The sequence below is a fragment of the Molossus molossus genome, unplaced genomic scaffold, assembly GCF_014108415.1.
Source record: "Molossus molossus isolate mMolMol1 unplaced genomic scaffold, mMolMol1.p scaffold_m16_p_12, whole genome shotgun sequence".
NCBI classification, from domain to species: Eukaryota; Metazoa; Chordata; class Mammalia; order Chiroptera; family Molossidae; genus Molossus; species Molossus molossus.
This window is the reverse complement of record NW_023425347.1, coordinates 14,073,852-14,100,233: the sequence shown is the minus strand read 5'-3', so window position 1 is coordinate 14,100,233 and position 26,382 is coordinate 14,073,852. Positions and strand designations below refer to the sequence as shown.

The 26,382-nt window shown below is 36.6% G+C and overlaps 1 protein-coding gene across 1 annotated transcript in view; it reads right to left on the bottom strand.

The window, feature by feature from the left end:
* The window catches only part of OFCC1 (orofacial cleft 1 candidate 1), a 345,526-nt gene that overhangs the window by 219,204 nt on the left and 99,940 nt on the right, over positions 1–26,382 (bottom strand). The gene's annotated exons all lie outside the window — the stretch shown is intronic.

The following is a 26,382-nucleotide window of genomic DNA, read 5'->3' as shown; positions in this document are numbered from 1 at the left end:
TACCCAGCACAAGTACTTTGCTCAGAATATTTCAGAAAGAAATTTTTTTAAATGGTTGAATATCATACTCCAGAAAAAATAATCCTAGGCATAATGATAGCTTGAATTGCTATTACAGGGTCCACTTCTTCAAGAAAACATAGTGTCCCATTTAATTTTGTGACTATTTTGTTTATTTCTGTTGACACTATAATGCACATTATTGTATAAGCAATTTGTCAGTGCTAAATAAATAATCTGAGGCATAAAGATGGATCAGATTGACCAAGCCATTGCCCAAGTTCCCAGATGTAGAGATGGGCCTACCATTAGGACCTTAAAAAAAGTTTTAGTAGACTTCAAGACATACACTTTTTTGTAAAAAAAAAAAATAGGGTATACTTTAGGATTTTTAAAACCCTATGTAAATAATTACAAATGGGTAAAGATAAAGACTTGCCTACAATTATTTTATAATTATATATGTAGCCAAAAGTGTGTAGGCATATTTTATATGATTTATGTAAATATTCCAAGACTTAGTGTATGTTTAAAATGAAACAGAAGCATCTGTTGAAAAATGCCATAACCCTGTGGCAGCTGCTATTAAACCATTAACAGGATCAGGTTTCATTTAAACCAGATTTACCATTTTCTACAACAGCCCATGGGAAAGCTAAAAACATTAGGCACAAATTACTTGACAAGAGAGATTCTTAATCAAGCCATACTTTTCATTTGGCTAGTTGGCTGTGAGTAACCTCTGTGATAAGAAAATAAAAGCTAAAGGAGGAAGAGAATAAGAAATGGAACCGAAAACCTATTTAGAACCATCATTTAAAAATAAAGCTGAACTGATGCTATTATATCAATTTTATCTATTTTTATCCCTGCTTTTAGAAGTGAAAACTAATGTTCCTTTTATACCAACCTTATCTTAGTGGATATGTTTACTAAATAAAATAGATGAAATAAGAATTTGACTGGTACTGACCCAACTCTATCATTAATTTTCTTATAATTTGGGGTGACTCACTTTTCTTATTGTTTCTAAGTTTCTATGCATTCAATTTTCCTCATCAATAAAAAAAAAACTAGGATAGAAGCATATTTCTCACAGAGTTGATGCATTATCAACTTGTATATTAAAAATTCATAAAAATATAAAGTGTACATAACTATTATTTATTTTAAAATTTTATCCCAACTATTTCTAAGATAACTTGGATTATAGTTTATTTTAATAAAGAACAAAGAAAATATTAAGGTGTAAGCTCATCTATAAACATGTAAAACACCAGTTCTTTTGTGCATGACAAACACAACCTAGTAACACCACCCTGCATGGTGCACACATAACGATGTAAAAAAGAAGCCAGTGGTCACACAAAAAAAGGAACTTCACTCCAACCTATTTTACAAGATAGAGGAGTCACATGCAACTACCCTGACAGCCCCCAAATAAATTGTAAACAAGACTAAAAACCTAGTCATTGACATTGATTGAAAAGGAGGAGGATAAAAGCCATATGTTATCAAGTACAGGACTTTATCTTACAACACTTGTCTTACCTTACTTATTCTTTTAATACCTTTCCCTAGCTGCATATCATAGGAGAGCTCTTTTTCCCTGTAATGTGTAGCTTGAGACTCATTTTTTTCCTCTTTGGCAAGAAAGGTCACTGAGTTTCATTGTACCTCTCAGAGGACCATTTCCATAGCTATCCAATGATGTGACATTTCCATGCATATTTTTCAGTAGTTTTGTGATTGAATACTATATATTAAGGTAAATAAATGTATCGGGTCTCCAGTCAACTATCAGTGCCGTGTCATCATAAGAGTCCTGATAGTTCGAGGTCAGAATGTCCTCACCATATCTGTACTTTCTGAGTACCATGAAGAGTATTCTTTCTAAAGAAAGAGACACTGCAGAGCTGCATTTCACTGCATAACATAAGGCTGATGCATTTGATCTTCCATGTCATAGAAGGTCTATGTGAAAGGATAGTGGAGAACAAGCAGAATTCAAGACGCAAACAAGAATTTGAAGGCTAAATTTTGCATGGAGGATTGAACAAGAAAGCAAAGATTTTTCTACTTGGACACCAAATACTTTTAAACTGAAGCAATTCAGAAAGGATTAGGGTAGTCTTACAAAATGAAAATGCATATTGTATGAAGTAGTCTTCAATTTTCTGGTCTTTCTAAAATTTTTCATAATGATTATTGTTTTTAGAAACAAAAAAAAAGTTGATAAAGTGATTTCAAAAACAGAAGGCCTTCAACATTCTGCTCTGGGTATAATGGTCATGGATTAACCAAATCATTAAGAAAAAAAAAAAACAGTTAAACTTTAAAATTATGTCTATTTATTAACCCGTTGGGGAGTTAAGGACACAGGGAAATTTAGGGGAAACTAAATCTCAGAGCAGGATAAGCTCTGGACAGCACTAGGCAGCTTTGAATCCCAGATAACAAGTGAAGGAACAGAACTGTTATTGGGTAGGAGACTTTGCCAGTAAAAGGAGAAACTGGCTGAACTTCTAACAACCTTGAGCTAATGGGACCTACTCAATACATATGAGCCCCAAACAAAGAGAAAATCTTTACTATTTACCAATTCTCAACTTGGGGACTTCTATCCAGTGCTCAGCAGCATGTGAGCAATTAGATCCAGGCTGGCACAGAAATCTTGACACATAACTGGAGAGCAGAGCAGCATCTCAGTTACATAATGCTTGGATACCAAGCCCAGCTGAAAAGAGGAATCTTTTACACCTCAAAATCTTTAAAACGAGTGGTGAATTAAAACTAACTAAAGCTACAACCTAACTCCAATTTAGCTTAATTCTAATCAAAGAGATCAGCCTCTCACCCTAAATGCCTGACAGAGGCAGGTTTTCCAGAGGGTGGGAAGAATAAATATTTTCTACTTCAGTCTTCATAACTCACTTATACACAATGTCTGGCATGCAATACACAACTATAAGACACCCCTAAAAGCAGGAAACAGTAATGCATAAACTAAATGAAAGTCAACAGAAACTGAACCACAAATGACTGAGATGCAGAGTTAAAAGACAAAGACTTTAAACAATCATTACAATTAAGATAAAGAAAAAAAGGAAAGCATGGAAATAATCAATGAAGTGAAGAAAATTTCAGGAGAGAAGAGAACTTAAAAATGTTTTAGAACAGAAAAAAATAAATCAAAATGAAAAATGTATCTCATGTGCCCTGGCTGACTCAGTGGTTAGAGCATCAGCCCATGCACAGAAGGGTCACAGGTTTGATTCCTGGTCAAGAGCACATACCTGGGCTGTAGGTTGAATCCCCAGCACAGGTCTGGGTATGTGCGGGAGGCAACCAATTGATGTGTCTCTCTCACATTGATGTTTCTCTCTCTCTCTCTCTCTCTCTCTCTCTCTCTCTCTCTCTCTCTTTCTTTCAATCTATCCCCTGCCCATCTCCCTTCCACTCTCTCTCTGAAAATCAATGGAAAAAATATCCTCAAGTGAGAATTAACAAAAAAATTTCAGTGGGCTTAATAGTAGAAATAGACATAGTAGAAAAAGGATAAATCAACAGAAATATCCTAATTAAAGCACAAAGATAGTAAGAATTAAATACACACACACACACACACATACACACACAAAGGAAAGACCTGTGGGACAATAATAAATTCTAACACACATGCAATTGAAGTTCTAAAAGAAGAAAAAGATAATGGTGCAAAAAAAAAGTATTTGAAAAGATAATTGCTGAGAATTTTCCAAAATTGATGAAAGACATCAATTCACAAAACCACAAAGCTTAGAATTCTAAGAAAAAGTAAAAAGGAAACAATACTTAGGCATATCATTGTTAAACCAACAAAAAAGAAAGATAAAATCTTTAAAATAAAGGGCCATCTATGATAGCTAACAGAAAAGCTCATTATTTCCATATCTTAGCTATTGTGAATAGTGCTGCTATGAACACAGGGGAGCATATATTCTTTCTTATTGGTGTTTCAGGCTTCTTAGAATATATTCCTAGAAGTGGAATCGTTGGGTCAAATGGCAGTTCAATTTTTAATTTTTTGAGGAAGTATTGTATTGTTTTCCATATTGGTTGCACTAGTCTGCATTCTCACCAGAAGTATACTAGAGTTTTGTAATGCTTTCAACAGTAAAAAGAAGAAGGAAGTAAGGAAGGAAGGAAGGGAGGGAGGGAGGGAGGGAGGGAGGGAGGGAGGGAGAAAAGCTCATTATTGGCTGTCAAAGATTCATAATTTGTCACTCCATATTGCCTTATCTGAAAATTCTGAATTTACTAAAAAATATTTTGTCTTATGGATTTCTACTTTTGTTTTTTGCACAGCTTTTCTAAACACTCTGGTCATACAGTTACTTTTATCTCTGGCACTGAACAAAATGTTTCAGAAACTTTGGTTCAGTATAAGCTCCACTTTTTTGTTCCTTGGTAGGCTGTTTCTTATCTAACTGACATATTACCACTTTACATTTACCATTTAAACTGTAATTCTTCAGCATCACATTAAAGGCTGCAATGCAGCCTCACCACAATATAATCTTCTAGTTTTATTTCTAACTAAACACTATTTGAACACATATTAATATTCACAAAACATATACACACATTTAAATACTGTGGTGAAAATATTTTCTCAAATGCCTGCCCAACATGCGCATGCACAGGTGCATGCACACACACACACATAGTCCACAGTCAACAATTATTTTTTCATGACAGCCTCTTCATCAAAATTCCCTCTTCTTTCCCCAAGATTTGCTCATCCTAACTACAAATTCTTGGTCTTCACCTTGGACAATATCCTTAATGTGATCACTTCTAATTTACATGTTCTCAGGCAGAAGTACAGGAAGAGATACCGGTGGGACCTAGACTGAGGACTTACAAATTTTCATAACAATTACTAAGATACTGTAAGAATTTTAAAGCACTTGATACTTAAAGTAAATAATAAAAGAGTGGTAAATATACTGTGACCTCAGAAAAAAGCATTTTAAAAATTGTGTTCAAAAATACAGATTATCTAATTTATACTCTGTGTTATACTCAGTGCCTTATTCAGATGTCTTTTTTACAATCTACAAGACAGCTGTTCATTCTCTACCTGCAACCTACAGTGACGGGAATGTTTACTAATCCATAAGGTCAATCAGTCCATGTACAAACAAACAGTTCTGTTACAAAGTTCCACTCCCTCCTCGGCAGCCATGGTGTCATTAACATTATTCATTGAATATTTCCAGCTTTTCGCCTTCTAAACATGTGGTAGGATTGCATTTTCAAGCCTTTTTGTGGTTGGATGGTCCCTTTGGCTAGCTCTGGCCAATGATCTGCAAGTGAACATAACGTGACATTTCTGGGCCACAGCATTTGTGTTCATTCTATATCTTCCAGACTTGACTCTTCTTCTCCTTTGTCACAGTGACAAGTAACAGTCCAGATGGTGACCTTTCAACCAGTCTTTGACTTAGAATGAGAATGGGGAAAGCAGAGTGTCTAGCTGTCCTGAAGCAGACATGTACTTTGAGTGAAAAATAAACTTTTATTATATTAAGCCACTGAGATGTTGAGGTTCTTTGTTACTGTAGAATAACTGAGCTAATGTTGGTCAGTCACCAGCCCTGTGCTATATTTACTCAAGTACAGGCTTAACTGTTCTATGAATATGATTATTATGCCAAGATAGCTTCCACACCTTAGATCTAAGTTACAAGATATAAAGTAAAGGACCCAGTGGGTTTTTTTGTCAGGATAATGATAAAGCCAATAGTAGAGAAATATGCAAATAATCATATGTCTGCACTTAAGCAGACAAGCAGAATACACAATAATGCTTAAATTGTTCATGGTGAGTCTACAATGGTGATGTTTAAATATATCTTTGGTTGCAGTTCTTCTAAATGCACCTTAAATAGTTCACCTAACTTTATAGATAAGTTGTTTTAATCCTAGTTGTTCAATTATGTCTGACTAATTGCTTTTCTAGTTTAAAAGGGAAGCTATATATCCTAGTGGTTAAAAACATGGACTTTGGCATCAGACAAACATAAGATCAAATCCCATTTACTACTTAAGTAACCTACCATCTCTTAACCTTGCTTTCCCAATTTATAAAACACTGGTAGTGGTAGTAGGGGTTCTGGGTAGTAGAGGTTTGGGGTAGTAGGGATGGCAGTGGTCATGCAGGTAGGGAGAACAGGAAATAAACTAAATGGTTTCTTCTGGGTCTGACATTGTATAAAAAATAAAGATAGTCAAGCAGGTAAATGAATGCACTTAATTTGTATTAGAAAAAGCAAAATAACCTTTTCAAATAAAGTATGGACAAAGGAGTGAAGTAGATGCCACAGCACAGGATGGTCTAGGTTACGCAGTGAGAGTTTTACATAGTACCATTGTTGTCCTTTCCACTCCTTCAGCCAAGATAAATAAATAGCCAAATTAGCTCGAAGCCCCTGTTTTCCACTGTGGGATTAAAAAAACAAAAAGTAATTATTCTTGGAAACTTGTCTTGGCCTAGGGATCAAGAGCAGAGAGTGGTAACAGCTATAACTACCATAGCTGTACAGAAACACAGAGGAAATCTTACTTCCAGCACCACCGGAACCAGTTCTCTCATGTGCAAATATAATAGTTATAGTTTCCTGTTTTAGATTTTTTTAGTTCCATAATCCTAAAAGTTAGTATAATATCAACATTTAACAATTATTGAAGCTTACTAAATGCAAGGCACTTTTTAAATCACTTTATCCTTATCAATTCAATCACCACAATAATCTTGTGAAGTAGATTCTATTATTAACTCCATTTTACAAATGACACAACTGAGAAAAAAAAAAAAAAAGACTTGTCCCAGGGTCACACAGGATATAGAAGTAAAAGGTAGAACTAAATTTTATGTTCAGCAATCTGCTACAGAGACATTCATACTATGCTTCCTGAACACGGGAGGTGCAACATCAGACAACCTACCTTGAACTCATGGTGAAAAGGTTCAAAGACATTTCTTTCTACCCTTTTTACTGTTCTTCATGATTCCTATAAGCTAAGGAGCGAGGGCTCTTCTTCCACATGTTTTTCTGTATTGGGCCTAGTCTCTCTTAAATTGCTCACTTTAAGTTCAGGCATCAAATAAGAAAACAAAAAAACAATCAGGCCCCATTATCCAAGATCCTTTAAGAATAAATCTTTGGGGGGTGGGGAATGAATCATTCTGAAGGGCTAGATTCACCAGATAACTTACAAATTAGTACTTTAAAATAAAAATCTTCCTGAAATGAAGGCACAATTCTACGATCTTTCAAACCAAAAGTCTCTGTAATTTTATGATTTCTCAAGAACTATTTTAATTATTTGAGAAACATCAGTAATTATACAATAATGTCCTCAAGGCCCTAGACTAAGTGTCCCCAAAATTTAGTTTGTATAAGAATGCTTATTGAAATGCAGATTTCCAAGCCTCCTTCTCACCTTTGAATCAGTAAATCTGGGTGAAGTTTGGGAATCTTAATTTGAGCAAGAATGAGTAATGGTAATTCAGATAGTTGTTCTGATGACACTTTGAAAATCAACAGCCAGGGGGGTGGCTTCCAGTCAAGATGGCAGTGTAGGTAAATGCAACTACATCAAAATTACAACTAAACTACCTAACAATCATCATTCAGAACCACCTGAAATCCAGTAGAATGGAAGTCCTACAACTAAGAATATAAAAAAGCCGAACTGAGACTAGAAGGAGGGGTAGAGATGGTGAATGGTCTGGTCCCACACCCACATGTGGAAGATAAAAACTGGTAAGGATATCTTGGCTGTGGAGGTCCCAGACCCACACCAGGCCCCCTTTCCCAAGGTTCCAGTGCCAGGAAGAGAAGTCCCCATAGCTTCTGGCTGTAAAAACTAGCAGGGATTGTGACTAAGACAGAGGGTTTCTGGAATCCCAAGTCAATACTTTTAAAGGGCCCTATGCACAGACTTACTCAGACTCACTCACTCTGAGCTCTAGTACTGAGGCAATAGCTTGAAAGGTACCAGGGACATATGGGGATGAACTAAACTGTCTGGCCTCAGGGTGAGAGCTGGAGGGGCAGTTTTCTCCCAGAAAGAAGTGCTGACAGAGGCCATTGTTCCTTTTCTGCATCCTTCCCTGACAGAGTCAGCAGGCTGACTCCATATCGGAGTCTCCATCAACCTGGCTATCACTGTTTACCCCACCCTGGTGATTCCCTGACACCCCACCCCGCCCAACTTGTGGGCCCACACAAGCTATTTCCAGTGGCTTGTCTATATGAAGGGACTGTCTTGGCTCATGCTTCAGACTTTCCTAAAATCTCTCAAACAAGCAGCATCTGGCCAGAGCATACCCCATTCCTCTCACTATGTGGCCCTAGGCTTGGCACTAGTGGTAACCAGCTTTGGTTTGCAGCTTGACTTCTCCTGGGCACCTCCAAACCCAACACAAGTAGCAGTCATCTGCAGATCACTTTGTTAGAGACGCCAGGTGGCCCCGGCAGAATGCAAATGACAGCTAACCTTGGCCTGCAGCTCCTTGGAGGCCTCAGACAGTGCACCTAGTGAACAGCTTCAGATCACATGGAAGCACCACCAACCACTTCCACAAGTGACATATTCAAGGGATAGACTCAGTGGGCACAAGAACTTCACTGAAGTTAAATCCTGTTCCACTGTTTGGGTCCCTAAACAGCTCGTTCTCCACAGTGGTTGTAGCCAGTGCTTGCAGCCAATACACCTGGGAGGTAAATTCCTCCCTTTGACATGCCAACAGCAGTCAAGGCTCAACTACAACAGGAGGGTGTACAAAGCCACACAGAAGGGTTTACCTCTAGTGCACAGCTTGGGTGAACGGGGATGTGCCACTGGACTTACAGTACACCTATTATATTCAGCCACTCTACCAAGCTCAGGAGACACAGCAGCTCTACCTAATACAAGAAACAAACACAAGGAGGCTGCCAAAATGAGGAGACAAAGAAACATGTCCAAAATTAAAGAACAGAACAAAACTCCAAAAAAAGAACTAAAAAAAAAATGGAGACAAACAATCTACTATATGCAGAATTCAAAACACTGGTTAGAAGGATGCCAAATGAACTTAGGAGATGAACTTAGAGAGAATTTCAACAGCATAAAAAAGGACATGGAAATCATAAAAAATAACCAGTCAGAAATGAAGGATACATTAACTGAAGTGAAGAATCATTTACAGGAAATCAACAGTAGAGTAGATGAAGCTGAGAATCAAAACAGCAATTTGGAATACAAAGAAGCAAAGAACACCTGATCAGAAAAGTAAAAAGACAAAAGAATACCACCCAAAATAAGAATAGTTTAAGGAACCTCTGGGACAACTTCAAACACACCAACATTCAAATCACTGGATGCCAAAAGGAGAAGAGAGAGCAAGAAATTGAAAACTTATTGAAAAAAATAATGACAGAAAACTTCCCTAACTTGGTCAAGTCCAGGAAGCACAGAGAGTCCCAAACAATGTTAATCCAAAGAGGCCCACACCGAGACACATCATAATTAAAATGCAAAAGTTTAAAGACAAAGAGAGAATCTTAAAAGCTGTAAGAGAAAAGCAGTTAATTACCTACAACGGAGCTCCCATAAGACTGTCAGCTGATTATCAACAGAAATTTTGCATGGCAGAAGGGATTGGCAATAAATATTCAAAGTGATGAAAAGCTAGGACTTACAACCAAGGTTACTCTACCTAGAAAAGCTATCTTTTAGAATATAAAGAGCTTCACAGATAAGAAAAAGCTAAAGGAGTTCATCACCATAAAACATAAAATGTTAAAGGCTTTTTTTTTCCTAAGAAGAAGAAAAAAAGATCAAAATATGAACAATAAAATGGTGATAAATGCCTATCTATCAACTATCGGATCCAAAAAATAAATAAATAAACAAGCAGAAAGAAACAGATACATAAATACAAAGAACATTTTGATGGTTGCCAGATGGGAGGGGTTGGGGTCGTGGGTGAAAATGTGAAGGGATTAAAAAGTACAAATTGGTAATTATAGAATAGTCATGAGAATGTAAAATACAGCATAGGGAAAATAGTCAATAATATTCTAATAACTATGTATGATGTCAGATGGGTATTAAATCTATCAGGATGATCATTTAGTAACATATAATGTCTAATCATTGGAGTGTACATCTAAAACTAATATAATAGCATATGTAAGCTGTAACTGAAAATATTTTTTTCAAGGAAAGAAGTGATAGGAGCAATATTCAGAAAAATAAAAACTATGTACTAAACTCAAAAAAAAAAAGAGAGAGAAAATCAACATGCATTATGAATACAAAGATAAGACATGTTTGTCTGTCTTTAATCATATGTTCAATTGACTTCCACAAATTAGAGCAACATGTATGTCTAAAATCAAGGTGATTCATCAGTGAATAATTACTGACTAAAAGATCACCTTCTTACCATTTTCCATCAAATATGACTGAAATCGTGTGGCCGATGTGGCTCATTGGTTGAGCATTGATCCATGTACCAGGAGGTCACCGGTTTGATTCCTGGGAAGGACACATGCCCAGGTTATGGGCCCAGTCCCCATTGGGGGGCATGCACGAGGTGGCCTGTCGTTCTCTCTCATTGATGTTTCTGTCTCTCTCTCCCTCTCACTTCCTCTCTCTCTAAAAAAAAAAAAAAAATCAATAAAAAAAATATTTTAAAAAAAGACATAAAATATGACTGAAATCAAGAGAAAATATATGGCATGCCATTGCATTACATTGCAATTCTATTACCCGACCTCAACCTCAATATGTCATAATTCATCTCTTCACATGCTACTCAAATGTTCAACTAAGAATATTTCACTCTAGGGATATGGCAAAATCTAATTGAATATTTTAATTTAGAAAATTCAGTTCTGGGATTTCTCCCCCAACCTCCCCGTTTTTGGACTATGAAAACAAGAAGTTGACTTTTTTTTCACTTTCTCCTTGTTAGGCAAAAGATAGATCTTTCTTTTCATTGTCCCTGAGAGTTGAACACATTGGGGAAAAATTGGGCACAGCCCATTACTTCTACAAACCCCAGTGACTGAGCCTCAATGCACAAAAAGATGGCATTTCTGAACATCTGTAGCATGATTAGATCAAAGACCAACAAATTAACCACAAATGGTTTTACAATGAACAGGCAAATATATCATTGGGAAAGGAGAAAACTTTTGGCAATAATTGTTCATCAACATTTCCTTTTGGGCAAGCCACATTTTACCAAAGATATCTAGCAATAACATTGATACTTGTACTTCAATCAGTCATTCATTCACACATATGTATTAAATGCTCATTTTGTATTTAAGTACCATTTTTGGCACTGCAGATAATAATAATTGAATATGACAAACAAGCTTCTTATTCTTTTTGAGCTATAGTCTGGTTGGGGAGAGGATAAGCAAGGACTAATAAGACAATATCAATAGTAATAAATGCTCTAATTACTACCAATATTGAAATAATGATGCTAAAAAGGTGATCTCCTATTTCAGAAAATGAAATGACCAGAGGAAGTTCTATTCTATTAAGAAAATCTTTTCCAAGGAAGTGACACTTAACCTGAGACCAGCTGTGTCAGGTTTAAAGAGGAATTCTATTAGGCAGGAAACAACAACTAATTCAGTGGCCCTGCAGCAAGAATGAACATGAGAACAGAAAGTGAGCTTGGAATGAGATACACAAGCAGAAAACTAATACAAAAAAATAAAAATAAAAACGAGAAAGGTGGTTAGAGGCCAGATCACGTAAAGTTTGAAGGAATAGGTAAAAAAAAAAAAAAAAATGGATTTTATTCTATGCAATGGAGAGCCACATTAAGAGACATTAAGCAGAGGCTTGGTATGATCTGATTTGAAGTTTACTAAACTGGCCTTTATTAGTCTTTAAGTACAGTGATGTTTTTGTTTGAACATAAATCTCTTTCCAGTCACCACCATAATTTGAGAGGCCTATCAATTCAAAGTCATTGCCTACTGCTTGGCGCATGTATAAGGAAGAAGGATACAAAAAGACAGCCCTATGCTTTGCAATTAATAGGCCATGTAACCTTGGAGATATTCTTTACTCTACTTCAGCCTTTGGTGACTTTACTTGGTGTTCATATGAGAACTAATGCTTTAAAAGTAATTGTAAAGCATTTTGTATAGATGTTGAAATATTTTTTTAAAAGTTCCCTCTGAATGTGAGTTCAAATATAGAAGCAAGTTTCTTCTCTTCAGAGAATTCAAAATGATTTGATTGTTGAATTGCATGCAAAGTGAACTAGAACTACTATTTTGTAATTAGAGCATTCTGAACACTGTGAATACATAAGATGTGAACAAGCATAGAGAACAGACACAAGGGCAAAGGTGGATTTATAGCATTTTGATAGCTTTTTCAATAAAATAAAAAATGTGAGTCTACAATAAAACGTCAAAAATTTTTAAAAATTAAAACTGGATTCAGCAATACATAAAAAGATCAAGTGGAATTATTCCAGGGATGCAAGGTTGGTACAATATCCACAAATCAATAAACATGACATACCACATAAACAAAATGATAAAAACCACATGATCATATCAATAGATGCAGAAAAAGCATCTAATAAAATCCAGCACCATTTATGATAAAAACTCTCAGCAAAATGGGAATACAGGGAACATACCTCAACATAATAAAGGTCATATATAACAAACCTACAACCAACATCATACTCAGTGGGCAAAAAAAGTGTTTTTTTTAAGTTCAGGAACAAGAGAAGGATGTCCACTTTAACCACTCTTATTCAACATAGTCCTGGAAGTTCTAGCCATAGCAATCAGACATGAAGAAGAAATAAAGTTATCCAAATTGGAAAGGAAAAAGTAAAACTGTTATTATTTCCAGATCACATAATATTGTATATAAAGAACCCTAAATATTTTACCAAAAAAAAACTAGAACTGATTAAATGAATTCAGTGAAGTAGCAGGATACAAAATAAACATCCAGAAATCAGTTGAATTTTATACACCAATAATGAACTATCAGAAAGGGGAACTAAGAAAACAATCCCATTTGCAATTGCATCAAAAAAATAAAATACTCAGGAATAAGTGTAACCAAGGATGTAAATGACCTGTACTCAGAAAATTATAAGACATTGAAGAAGATATAAATAAGTGAAAGCATATACGTGTTCATGGAAGAATTAACATCATTAAAATGTCCATACTACTAAAAGCAATCTATATATTCAATGCAATTCTTATCAAGATACCAATGGCATATTTCACAGAACTAGAACAAATATTCCAAAAATTTATATGGAACCACAAAAAAAACAAAAAACAAAACAAAAAAAATAGCCACAGCAATCTTGAAAAAGAGGAACAAAGCTGGAGGAATCATACTACCTGATATCAAACTATACTACACAGCCATAGTAATCGAAAAAGCATGGTATTGGCCAAAAAACAGACATATAGATCAATGGATCAATAGAGAGCTCAGAAATAAACCCAAACCTTTAGAATAAATTAATATTTAACAAAAGAGGCAAAAACATACAATGGGGTAAAGATAGTGTATTTAATAAATGGTGTTGGGAAAATAATAAATGGATATTACATGCAAAAAATAAAATAAAAATAGACCTCCTTCTTACACCATACACAAGAATAAACTCAAAGTGGATTAAAGATTTAAATGTTAGACTTGAAACCAAAAAAAATCCTAGAAGAAAATATAGGCAGTAAAATCTCAGACATTTTTTGTAGCAATACTTTTTTCTGATATAGATCCTTGGGCAAAAGAAACAAAAGAAAAAAATAAACAAATGGGAGAATATCAATCAAAAAGTTTTTGCACAGCAAAGGAAACTATCAACAAAATGAAAAGGGAACTCACTGTATGGGAGAACATATTTGTCAATGACATATCTGATATAAATTAATATCCAAAATTTATAAAGAATTTATACAACTCAACACCAAAACAAACAAATAATCCAATAAAAAATGGGTAAAGTTGGCTGGTGTGGCTCAATGGATTGAGCTTCATCCCATGGACTGAGAGGTCTTGGTTCGATTCCCATACAGGGCACATGCCTAGGTTTTGGACTTGATCCCCAGTGAGGGGCATGCAGGAGGCAGTTGATGGTTGTTTCTCTCTCATAGCGATGTTTCTATCTCTCTCTCTCTAAAAAAAATTAATTAATTAATTAATAAAAATATATGTATTTTTTAAAAATGAGCAAAGGACCTGAATAGACACTTCTTCAAAGAGGACATACAGATTGCAAATAGACATATGAAAAGACATTCAACATCACTAATCATCAGAATGGCTATCATCAATAAATCAACAAACAAGAAGTGTTGTCAAGCATGTAGAGAAAGGGGAACCCTCATGTACTCTTGATAGGAAGGAAGATTGGTGTACACACTGTGGAAAGCAGCATGAAGTTAACTCAAAAAAATAAAAATGGAACTGTCTTATGACCCAATGATTCCACTTCTGGGAATATATCCAAAAAAAACTGAAACACTAATCCAAAAGACTATATGTACCCCTATGTTCACTGCAGCATTATTTACAACAGCCAAAATTTAGAAGCAGCCTAGTGTCCATCAGTAGATGAATGGACAAAAAAGCTGTGGAATACACAATGGAATACTACCTGGCTGTAAAAAAAGAAATTGTACACTTTGCGACAGCATAGATGGCCCTGAAGAACATTAAGCTAAGTGAAATAATCCAGTCGGAAAAAGACAAGCACCATATGATTTCACTTGTATGTGGAATCTAATGAAAAAAATAGAAACAGACTCACAGATAAAGAACAGACTGACAGCTTTCAGAGGGAAGGGGAGTTGGGAGCTATTGAAAAAGGTGAAAGGATCAGGAAAAAAAAATCTCGTTTACACAGACAACATGGTTACTACCACAAGGAAGGGAGATGGAGGTGTTAAAAGAGGTACAGAGGGAATAAATGGTGATGGAAAGAGACTTGACTTGAGGTGGTGAACACACAATATACAGATGGTGTATTATAGAACTGTACACCTGAAACCTATATAATTTTATTAACCAATGTCACCCTAATAAATTCAATAAAAAGAAAAATACAACAAAATAAAGAAAAACATTTTTTAACTAAAAGGCAATCAATAGCTCTCTGTGTGAAGACTGCAATGGGACTCCTTATAACTTATAGATTTCTTCATTCATTTTAAAATCATTTACTGAGACAGACATATTTCAAGGTTCTGGAAGTGCAGCAATGAACAAAGTAGACCCAAGTTCCTACTCTCAAGAAGTTTTCATTCTAGTGCTGACAAATATTCTTAAGTGACAATCTACCAATCTCATTCCCAAATGTTAGTTGACTACTTGACGAGATCCTGTTCTACAGTATAAGAGAAAGAGACTGAAAAGAGAGAGAAGACCCTGGCTCAGTAGCTCAGTTGGTTTGAGCATCATCCTGATATGCTAAGGTTGCAGATAAAGTACAATCCCCAGATAAAGTACATATAAGAATCAACCAATGAATGCATAAATAAGTAGAACAATATATCAATGTTTCTCTCTCATGCTCATTCTTCATCTCTCTCTCTCTCTCTCTTTCTTTCTCTCTCTCAAATCAATCAATAAATAAAAATTTTAAAAAAGAGAGATTTGGCCCTGGCCAGTTTGGCTCAGGGTTAGAGCATCAGCCTGCGGTCCAGAGAGACCCAGGTTTGGTTCCCGCTAAGGGCGTGTACCTCGGTTGCAGTTTGTCCCCAGCCCTTATTGGTCGTGCAGGTGGCAGCCATTCCATGTGTCCCTTTCATGTTGATGTTTCTCTCTCTCTTTCTTCCTCTCTCTCCTTCCTACTCTATCTGAACAAAAAATAGAAAAATGTCTTCAGGTGAGGATAAAGAGAGAGAGAGATAGATATTTAGCTTTAAGAAGCAGAAAAATACAAAAGAAAATGGAAATGTATGAGTAATTTACAAATGTAGAACAGAATATGGATATACCTGCTTTTGCTACTTCCTTTAAGGTAGATTGGGAAAATTGACGTTGAACTACAGGGGTTCACATCTGGGTTGGAATCTCAGCTTCAAACAACTGGGCAAGTCCTTATCTCTAAATCCTCGGTTTCTCTCATCTGCAAAATGTATTTAATGATGGATTGCATCGTGTGATGTTTGCACTGATAGTGTATATTAAGTGCACAGTGATGTAACTGGCACATTGCAGGCACTCAATACTCTTCCTGTCTGCCAGAGAATGTGACATGCTGATAAAGTGATATTTTTTCTGGTGACCTTGAAATCTCTCACATCACCCAGTAGCAAAGAATAAAAGCTAAATAGCATCGAATACATTTAGTGAAAATTGAATATTCTTAGAAGAGAGATTCAAGAATGGATTAACTACTTCTTCTTGAAGAGATGTTTGGAAGGGCTAGAGAACCCTAAGATTGAGAGGAAAGCAGAGAATATTCTACTTGGAGGATTAGAATAACAAAAATAACTATAGTTATTAATTATTTCCTATTCTAAGTAATTTATACATTACAATATGTAATGCTCTCAAAATCCCTCATTACAGATGAGGGAACTGAGGCTAGGTTAAGAGATTTTCCTAAAAGTCTGAATGCTAGAAAGGAGCAGAAGCAGACCACTGCTAAACACAGAGTTCCCAGTAACCACGGTGCCATTCAGGAAAAGTCGTTTCAATAAAGGTTCTCACCCCTTGACCAGCAGAAGTAACTCTTTCAAGAACTGGCATAAAGGACCTTCCTCCATCTGATATAATGGAAAACTTTCTAAAGCCACAGGCATAACATACTCCAGGGCTATCCATTGTTAATGGTAATAATCAATAATCAATAAAAGCAATCATGCTCAGGCTCTGTTTTCCCTAAGACCACTCCTTCCTATGAGTTATTAAAATCATTTCAATTCTTTGATATTAAATGTCACATAGGAAATAACCACTTGCAAAATGTTGGGGCCATCATATTTTAAGAATTAATACTTTAGGACATTTTAATCAGTTTCTGATATATGCAGTTTTCTGAAAGCACTTCAGGGAAGAACACTGTGGCCATGACTAATAATGACAAGAATATGAACTATATTCTTCATATACATATAGGAATCAGAATATCACTGAAGTACTTTACCATCTTAAGTATTTAGGAAGCTTTAAATAAAAAATAAATTTGACTATTTCACTGAAATTGAGCATCCCCCTTTTCAGGCATAAAACTTCAAACTTATTAATTTTGTGGCAATATTTTAAAATAAGTGCTAGTACCAGCTAGATGACTGCATTATAAGTGTCTCAAAATTTCAAGAAAAGGCACTAAATTTTTCACAGTATTTGTGTTTCATTCTCAGTGTAATAAAAATATGCCACCCTGTTAATAATGAATAGATTCTCAGTTTGATTTATATGCATGGATTAAATGTCATATTTGAAAAGTTGTTATTATATTCATATTGCATTTCCCTTCAGTAAAACAAAAATGGTACCCATCTACTATTATAATAATGATACCTTGCCACACATTAACTGGTTGATATGCTTCTTAAAATTCTCTAGATACATGAAGCAGTCTGCTGGCACAGTGAGCTTAGTGAGGCTTCTCTGGAGCTTCTGAGGTGCCTAGGTGTGCCCTCCACAGAATGGGGCTCGGGCAAGGAACAGGGGAGCCAGACCTTATTCTAAGGACTCCACGTCTACATCATGAACCTGAGAGGCTGAAGTCTACTGTTGCTGCTTCTTTCCCACTGGAAAAGAGGACAGTCCATTTTCACCAGTTCTTCATGAGCCCTTGTATTTGTTCCCTAGGGCTGCCGTAACAAACTACCACAAACTGGGTAGGCTTAGACAATGGAAAATTATTTTCTCACAGCTCTGGAGGCTGGAAGTCCAAGATCAAGGTCTCATCAGGGTTGCTTTCCTCTAAGGCTTCCTTCCTTGGTTTGTTTCCTTGTGTCTTCACATGTCTTCCCTCGTTCTGTATCCCTTCTGTGTATGTTTTAATCTTTTATAACCCAGTCGTACTGAATTAGGGCCCTCCCTAATGACCTCAATTTAAGTTAATTACCCCTTTAAAGACCCTATCTCCAAATACAGTCACATTTTGAGGTACTGGGATTTAGGACTTTAGCATATGAATTTGAGGGGGACACAATTCAGTCTATAACATCCCCCTAACTATTCACTTCCACCTCTTATAACTTTTTATATGCACAAAGCATAACTAAAGGACAAGTCATTTCACAGAAGTCCCCAGTGGCTTTTGGGTGTTCGAAAGCAGAAGTTAGAAATAAAATGTTTTTTTGTTTTTTCTTAAGTATACAAGGTTCAATTTGCAGAGGCTACCCAAGCAATTTAAGGAGATGGCCCGGGCTTTAGTTCTCTAGCTCTCGGTACAGTCCTCGGTCATAAAAGGGGCTAAGTTCTCAGTTATTATTGCTCCAGAACAAACTACTCCAAAATGTAGTGGCTTGAAAAACAACATTTTATTCTATCTCTCAACTATGTAGAACAGGAAAGTAGGCATGACTCAGCAAAATACTGGACAAAGCATCTGCTGGAGCCAACTTAGTGCTATTTAGCTGCTTTCTGGGCTGACCAGCAGTGTTCCAGATGGTTTCACTCCCATGTCCTGCACCTTAGCAAGGAGAAATGGAAGGCTAGGCTCAGCCCAGGCTCTCTCTCTCTCTCTGCTACAGTCACAGAGCCTCACTTTCCAGTCTCTCCAGCAGGGTAGTTGGATTTTTTACATGGCAACTCAGGGCTCTAAGAGAAAGGTTTCCAATAAAACAGAACATGAAGCTGCCAGACTTTTAAAACCTGCACTTATACCCAGAAACTGTAACAGCATTATTTCCATTGTATTCTATTGATCAAGTAATCACAGATTCCTCCCTCCTCAGATTCAAGAGGAGGAAACATAGACCTCACTCTTTAGGTGGAGCACTCTTTAGGGAGGAGCAGCAAAGAATTTATGGCCATCTTTAATCTACCACAATCGGTTGTCAGTAACTTAATGAATGAACAATATGCAAAATGTATCATGTAATACAAATAAAATTAATCTATTTTGCCATGAACATCACATTGACCTTTGATTAACCCAGAAACTTTTATCTGAATTAACACTAAACATGAAAGATTTCCAATAACTCAAGCAAGATAATTTAAATTAAAGAACTATACTTGCCAAATTTTCATATTTTTTTACTCTATTGCAAGTATTTTTTCTTAAGCTTGAAGTACTTATTCACTTATTTATTAAACCTACTTCTCATTTGCACAGTGAATCAATAATTTAACCAATCTAGACTAGATGACAATGACTAATAAAAGGAAGGTCATTGTATAAGCGATTAACATGGTTCCAGAACAGGAATGCTTGTTTTTTGAGAATTAGACATTTTACATATATATAAATTCTCTGGTTTTCTTAATAAAGAGCTTATACTTGTCTTATATCATCAGAAAGACCAATCAATACAGCCATTTTCACTTAAAAATATAAAAAATCATCTGGAGAAAATTTTCCTTGGTATTTAAAATAAGGTCAAAGTTAACTTCAAAAAGGTGTGTTTGGGGAGGTCCCTATATATGCCTAAGTGCTCTAGAAATCTCAGAGGGCACACAAGAGAGCCTTCATCTACTTTTCCACTTGAGAAGGAACTTTATGTTGAATTTTCTTGTGCCTCAAGGAAGTAAGTTTCTGAGCTCACTTTTCTGTTTATAAAATGTATACCTAAAATATTGTTTTTGTAGATCAAAGAGAAGAGACTAAGCATGAAGTTGTAGAACCATAAAATATTGATATTTATTTTCTTTATTTTTACCAGTGAGGGGTTTTCCATTTATGAGTAATGTCTCTTTCTCTGAATTGATTTGTTTCTGCTCAGTCAGATCTGTTTCTATTTTAGAAACTACTGATACCAAGATTTGGGTCTTAGGATTGTTTTAATACTTCCTTCTACTCATTTTTGGTAAACTAACTTTACATTGAATTTGTTGCACTTCTATAACTAGAGTTTCACACTTCATTTTCTGTTTTATTTTAGAAGTAACTGTTCAGTACCTACAGATATAAGTACTTTTTGCTCTGAATAACACACCAATACATATAGTATGGGCCCTGCCCTCAAACACCTGAAATCTTGTTGGAGCTAATTAATGTATATAAAAGTGACTGGCTTTGAAATTTAAAGGATAGGTAAGAGCTGACATGGGGACAAATGCCTCATGGCATGCCGAAACTTGGAGACAGCTTGAGCTGAAAGGGTGGTTGGGTATGTAGAGGGAGGCTGGCTCTGTGTGATGAGGGTAGAAACTGTGGAAAGAGACTGAGGCTACATTACAAAAGTCTTTGAGTCCATGGCAAGGAGTTTGATTTACTCTAAGAACAATGGGAATCATCAAAGGGAAATGATAAAGTGATGTAATGGAAAGACTATTTTACTTAATGATGACTATGGGGACATCAGTGATGCCCTGGGGTTAGAAGAAAGCCCTCTTTAGATTTACAAATTAGAAAAGGTTGAGTATTCAGAATTATAAGCAGAGGTTTCATTCCTAGCATTCCCCAAATAAGCCAAACGATCATGGGTCACTTGTATTATTTCTCCAAAATTCAGTTTCTCATCTGTGACATAAAAGTATTAATGCCTGGCCAGTTTGGCTCAGTGATTAGAGCATTGCCCTACAAACCAAGGAGTCACAGGTTCAATTCCAGTCAAGGACATGTACCTTGGTTGTGATTCGATCCCTGGCCCTGGTTGGGGTTGTACAGGAGGCAACTAATCAATGTGTGTGTGTCTCTTTCTCTCTTCCTCTCTCATTCTTCCTCTCTCCCTCCCTCCTACTCTACCTGATAATCAATGGAAAAATATCCTTGGGTGAGCATCAAAAAATAAATATATATATATGTCAGTCTCACCCATTTCTTTTGAGGTTAAGTGTCATAATCTTGGTAAAAGCAACAAACTACTTTGGTATAAAAATACTGGTTTTAGAAAGGAAGAATTTAAGATCTAAAGATATGTATAAATACTGCTCGTAATTACTCATCTTTCCTCTCAAACAATATAATTATGGTCATGTTAAAAACAGAAATAGTAACAATATACTTTAGTTAACCAAAACTTCATTTAAGATGTGTATTTGGTTTTATTTATTGTTCATTTTAAAAGCTGATTTGTTCTTAATTTTAAAATATTTTAGTTCTTGCAAAATTTGAAAAATTGAGTGGCACTGTAACATGTACTCTGGACCACCTATGGGTGGTAACATAATAAGATCAATGAGGAGGATTTTTGTGATGACTATTTTACTGTTGAGATAACAGAGGCAAAGGAAGATTATATAGCTGCTCTAAATCAATTTACTAATTAGGTTTTGAACCAGATCTTAAAGATGAAAACCACACATGTATCCACCATCTTACCATGTCTTGTCCTCCAGTACCTATTCTTTATATTTAAATCTACATAAAAAACTTTCTATGATAGCATTTACAAATGATGTTATTAATAACTAAATTGTATTTTATTTCCCTTATCCAAATAAAAACCTTTATTTAGTAAAAAATAAGTAAAGAGTAGATTAAAGGAATCCTCAAGATTGCCACAGTTGAGTGCAGGGTTAATCATTTTTTGCCTTTAAATAGTCTTCATAAATGTTTTTCATTCACACATTGACATGTGATCCAAAAAACCAGATGTACATATCAAATAAAATGGGGTTAAGTACCATCAAAATCAAGTGATTTTTTTTTTTTTTTTTTTTTTTAGTGACACAGATATTCAACAAAATAGTTTATTTTCTTTGTGGCATGGGGTAATATAAAAAATAAGATATGTAAGCTTAAATTGAAGGAAACGAAAGGCCTTAATGAAATCATTAGAAAAATCCTTCCAGAAATGATATCCCTGTAATGTTAGCAAATTCGGAGTCAGCATGGGTTACCTACTCCACACAGAGGGGCCTGGTCATATTTGTTACATCTGCCTGAGGATTGGCTCAGCTGGAACACATGGCCTTTCAGAATTATTTTAAAAATTCATTAATCAATGTTCTTTGCTTGAATTTTGCTCATTTTACTTTTTAATCTATTATTTATGTCTTTTTTTCTTGTGTTAGCTAATTCCTGTACCCAATGAAAATGAGAATTATAAATATAGCCATTGTATCTAATAATTAACAAAAGTTTCTTTAGCTCCAATATCATTATCAAAGTTCAGTAATGATATTGTAAAAATGTCACCCAAAAAGGATGATCATGCAAGACAATTATAAGACAATAATCATTACAATTCTTAATTTATGACTTTGTATTTTTAAAAAGTACTTTAATACATTTTCTCTTTCAGTCTTCTATAAGCTCTAAACATTCCATCTTTAGTTATTCATATTAATGTACTAGAAACCAAATACAGCTGAAAAAAGGGTAAAATCTTTTACCAAACTTTCAAAAATTTGTGTAATTTTCTTGTAATATTTTCTTCATTTAATGCTTTCCTGTAGTAATGTTTGCTACAATTTTCTATCTTTCTAATTGTAAACAAGATGATTTACAATTAGAAATATATATAAATGGTTTAAAGTAGTGATTTCCAAATTGTGGTGTACATGCCTATAAAAGTATAGAGGCATAGCCTCAATTCATGATTTAGTTTTTAAGTTAATTAGTTGAAAAATAAGCATTTAATTATGCAAAATATATGATCATTTATTATTTCTTTTGCTATTCGAATGTTCTAATTTTTAAATATTTTTTTCTTTATTGATTTTAGAGAGAAGATGGGAGAAGGAGAGAGATAGAAACATTGATGAGAGAGGACATCAATTGGCCACCTCCTACATGGGGATTGGGCCTACAGCCTGGGCATGTGCCCTGACCAGGAATCGAACCCATGACAAGTGGAGACACAAGCCCAGGTTATGGGTCCAGGCTCCAGTGGGGGGCATGCAGGAGGTGGCCAATCGATGTTCTCTCTCTCTCTCCCTCTCACTTCCCCTCTCTCTGAAATCAATAATAAAATTTTAAAAATGGCAGCAGTGTGAATGAAAGCTACATTAACCATCTCCCAAGACCAAACTTGAATTATTACTAAAATAAATAAAAGTCATCTAGAATAACCAACTGAAAACCAGCTGGAAAGAACCCCATCACCAGGGACATAAAGTGGAGCCCAAATTGAGTCTGGTAAGAGGTGCAGAGAGCTGACTGGGCTCTCATAGGCAGCAGCTGAGGGCTATCTTATATGTGAGAAGTTCCTCCTGAGAAATCTGAGGTTTAAACCCCAAGCCAGGCTTCCCAGCAGAGAGTGGCAGAATAGGTACACAAATAATACCTGGTTGTGAAAAACACCAGAGTAGAGGTCCTATCTGGCAGAGAGTGGTGCTGGGAACATGGGCATCTGCCTGAAGGGCCAGCTCACCAAATATAAGCTACAGCCACTCATCCTGGGCTCCAGCAGAGGAAGGGCTGACTGGGTTGCAGCTACATGAGGAGTGTCAGGGAGGGGTTCATGGTGCTGGGGAGGGAGCTGGGAAGGAGACCATCAGGAGCCCTATGCTGAGTCAATCCCCCAAGCTACAGAAACTATTTTACTTGGGCAGACTTTTCCCATCAAAGCAGCTTTAGCCTGGGAGGAGGGGGTGCAACTGCCCACCTGTTGGAATTTCACCCGCCCACTGGGAGGAGTTTGTACCTAGCACTGAACTGCCACCTGAGGCTCATTAACTGTCAGAAATTACCAACCAGCCTGAAGGCTAAGATGAGTCTCTGGGTGCTTTGAGTCTTGGGGCCTGGCTTGTGGTTACTGGGTTTTGTGGCTCTGGAGTCCAAGCTGTTAAGGTGCCTGCCTGGGCCCTTGTGCTGAGCCATTAACCCACACTATAGAAACCATTTTTCTTAGGCAGAATTTTCCCATCAAAGCAGCTACAGCCAGGGTGGGAAGCAACTGCCTCATCCATTGGAATTTCACTCTGCCTGCTGGGAGGAGTTTGCACATAGCACAGAACTGCAACCTGAGACTCATTAACTTTCAGAGACTACCAATCAGCCTGCAAGCAGAGACAGGTCTCTGGGCACTTTGAGCCTTGGGCCTGGCTCCTGGATGTTGGGTTTTGTGGCTCTGGGGACTGACCTGTGAAGGTAGCTGCCTAGGTCTCTGTGCTGTCATTAACCCATGCTGCAGAAACTATCTTTCTTGGGTAGAGTTTTCCTCTAAAAGCAGCTTTAGCCCAAGGGGAAGCAATTGCCCCTGAAAATGCTCTCACCCTGCCCAGCCAGGGGGAGCTTATGTCCAGCTGAGGACTGCAATCTGAGGCTCATTAAGTGACTGAGACTAAGAATCAGCCTATTGGCAGAGGCAGATCTCTGGGATATTTGAGTCTTTAACAAGCCTGCGACTCTATCCAGGAGAGTAAAACCAGACATTGGTGTTCAACTTGTTCCCTTCCATACACATCCAAACCCAGAAAAGGGAGCCAAAGTATACAGAACAGAAATATTTTGGCAGGCTCCAAACCCTGCTGAGATAGCCAAAATGGTAAAACAAGGAAACAAGTCCTAGTGAAAGATCTAGAGAATTTTCCAGGAAAAGAGCTAAATAAAATGGAGATAAGCAAGATATCAGATATAGAGTTCATAGTAATGATTATAACAATGTTCAACAATATAAGAAAAGATATAGAAACAATGAAAAATGATGAATCGGAAATCAAGAATGACATAGCAGAAATAAAGAACACATTGGAAGGGATAGCAAATTAGAGAAAGCTGAGGATCAGACAGGGAATTAGAAGACAGAGTAGGAAAAAAGATCACTTAATTAGAGAACCAAAAAGAAAAAAACAATGAAAAAACAGGAGGACAGGTTAAGAGAGCTGTGGGACAATATGAAATGTAACAACATCTGCAACATAGGAATACCAGAAGCAGAAAGTGAGCAAGGGTTACAGAATCTGTTTGAAAAAATAGTGGCAGAAATCTTCCCTAACTTGTTGAAAGAAAAAGGCATGCAAGTTCAGGAAACACAGAGAGTCCCAAGCAAAAAGAACCCAAAGAGACAGACACCAAGAAACATCACAATTAAAATGCCAAAAATTAAAGACAAAGAGAGCATCATAAAAGCAGGAAGAGAAAAGCAACAGGTTACCTACAAAAATCTCCCATAAGGCTGTCAGCTGATTTCTCAGCAGAACCACTACAGGCCAGAAGAGAATGAAACAAAATATTCAAGGTAATGAAAAGCAAAGATCTGAATCCAAGACTACTCTATCCAGCAAGGCAAGGCTGTCATTCAAAATAGAAGATAAAATAAAGGGCTTTCCAGAGAAAAAATATGAAAAGAATATACTAACCACTAAACTTGCATTGCAAGAAATGTTAAAGGGACTGCTGTAACAAGCAGAAGATATATAGAGAGAAAGAAACATAGGCATAATAAATAAAAATGACAATAAATAAGTATATATCAATAATAACCTTAAATGTAAATGGAGTAAATGTTCCAATCAAAATACACAAGTAGAGGAGAGAAAAAATGGCAGCAGCGTGAATGGAAGCTACACAGTCCATCTCCCAGGACCAACCTGGAGTTACAACTAAAATAAAGACAAATCATCAGGAAAACCCAACTGAAGAGCAGCTAGACAGAACCACTACAACCAGGGACACCAAATCAAGCCTGGTAAGAATTGTGGAGCCATGCTGGGCACCGGCTGGGAGTTGGTGGAGCAGTGGAGAGCTGTATTAGTGGTGTGCACTTCCTGCTAAAAAAGCAGAGCTTTTAAAAAAAAAAGTACCAAACCAGCTACAGCCTGTCACCTTGGGCTTGGACAAAGGGAGGGTGGACTGGATGGGCATTGAGTGAAAAGAGGGCTTCTGGCTCCAGAGAGGTAGACACAGGGAGTACTGTGCTGAATTGCTCCTTAGCAGGATGATACCCATCTTACTCAAAGAGCCCCTTCCAAGAGCCCTGGGGAGAAGCAATGCCCCTCCCACAGGAATTCAACACCACCAGACCAGGCCAGAGAAGTGCAAATTAAAGCTCCTTAACATCTCAATTTAATGAGCTAGTAAGGGCCTTATTGGTAAATCAGGTATAGCCACTCACCTTGGACTCTGGTGGAGGGAGGGTGGACTGGACTGGAACTAAGTGGAGAAAGTCCAGAACTCCTGGCTTGGGAGAAGTGGATGCCAGGAGTTTGATGCTGGGTGGCTCCCTCATGGAACAGTGGCCATCTTACTCAAAGAGCCACTTCCTAGAGCTTTAGGGAGAAGCAAGCGACCCTCAGACAGGAATTCAA